Here is a 1,762-nt window from a genome sequence, read left to right on the forward strand (position 1 = left end):
AGATATATAATTAACCGTATTTTGTGGCATAAATATCTTAATATTTCTGTGTCTGGGTGGTGGAGTGAAGCGGGGGAGAAAGAAAGAAAGAAAGAAAGAAAGAAAGAAAGAAAGAAAGAAAGAAAGAAAGAAAGAAAGAAAGATTGACAGCAGCTATTTGGTAAGATAATAAAAGAGAGACAGACTGTAAGAAGAGAGCGTATGATCGCCGTGAAATGATATTTTTATGGTTTGATCAGAGGTATAAAGGGGCGGCCCTCATGACCTTTTGTAGAACCTTCCCGGCGAGCGGGAAAAATAAAGCAGGAAAGGAGAAAGTTTTCCGCAGATTACAGACCAAACTCGAATGCTCCCAACTGAATGGTCTCTGTTTAAAATGACGCCTATGAGTAAAAGGATAATATTGAACTGGGCTGCTAATTACTGCTAACGCATTTGTACAACATTTTTTGCCTATTTGTGTCAAGAAATAGGTGTTATTGACTGGTTGTTTAAAGAGTGGAAATTGTCACAAACTAAATGCATTTGTAAATTAGTGGGAGATTTTTTTAAGTGAAGGAATTAAAGAAAAGAGAGGGGGAAAATGATGTATACAAGTTAAATATTTATAATCGAATTAGTTGAAGATTATCCCGACGATAACCATAAGCGCTATAATCTTATGGACCGTATTACTGAACAAAAATGCAATCAGTTGAACAGTTAAACTAGAACAATATCAATATAGAAGTTGTATAAGGCGGCGAGCTGGCAGAATCGTTACTGCGCCGAGAAAAATGCTTAGCGGCATTTCTTCCGACTTTACGTTCTAAGTTCAAATGCTGCCAGGGTTGGCTTTTCCTGTCATCCTTTCGGAGTCAATAAAATAAGTACCAGTTGAGGACTGGGGTCGATTTAATCGACTTAGCTTCTCCTCGAAATTGCTGGCTTTGTGCCAAAGCTTGAAACCAGTATAGTTGTATATTGACTATTCTACAATATAACTGTTTCGGTGTTAAAACACGAGCTCAAATCATGTTGCTGATCAAAGTTACTGTACATGTATCGGCATAATTAGCACACACAAACAATATTAATCAAATATTGAATATGAAGACTCCGTGCAGGGGTGTTTGTATCTGATATTCCTACCGTGTATGCAGACAACACAACCCAGCTAAGTGAAGATATCCGTTCTTGGTAATTCAGACATGTACTTTTTATAAAAGCACTTCTTTCGTATTTCCGGAGTGAAGATTCCAAGTTAGGTGAACAGAATATAAATGAGTAACAATATGTACAGGTGTCAATTTATTACGGCCGTTTCAAGCGGCTCTTTTAATTGATTAATGAAAACATTACATTAAATTGAAAGAAACAGTTCTCGTCAGATGACCGCATAGACTTCAAACATAAGGATACAAACATTTTAAAAAACATATTCACATTAATAATGGAACTCAAAACATTTACATTATTTCTTTTGTCATATCTGTCAAGCCTACTATAATTTAAAAAGTAACAGAGGAAATAGTAAGGGTCAGAATATATATAATACTGAAATATTAGCACCAAGCAGTATCTAGGCAAAAGCGAAGTTGAGGTAAATTAAAATATGTTTGTGACATATTTCAACTGCTAAAAGGCAAATTCACTGCAGTTACCGTAGAGAAAAATTTCTCTTAAAATAAAAAGGTGTAAAAAGACTACATCTGTTCAGTGTCGCCATCTATCGGGATTTCTTTGTGTGTGTATGTGTGTGTGTGTGTGTGTGTGTGTGTGT

At 35.6% G+C, this 1,762-nt stretch overlaps 1 protein-coding gene across 2 annotated transcripts in view; it reads right to left on the bottom strand.

The window, feature by feature from the left end:
* Positions 1-1,762, bottom strand: part of LOC106878236 (probable insulin-like peptide 7) — a 67,225-nt gene that overhangs the window by 9,084 nt on the left and 56,379 nt on the right. The window lies entirely within an intron of this gene.

Source organism: Octopus bimaculoides, chromosome 2 (assembly GCF_001194135.2).
Source record: "Octopus bimaculoides isolate UCB-OBI-ISO-001 chromosome 2, ASM119413v2, whole genome shotgun sequence".
Classification (NCBI taxonomy): domain Eukaryota; kingdom Metazoa; phylum Mollusca; class Cephalopoda; order Octopoda; family Octopodidae; genus Octopus; species Octopus bimaculoides.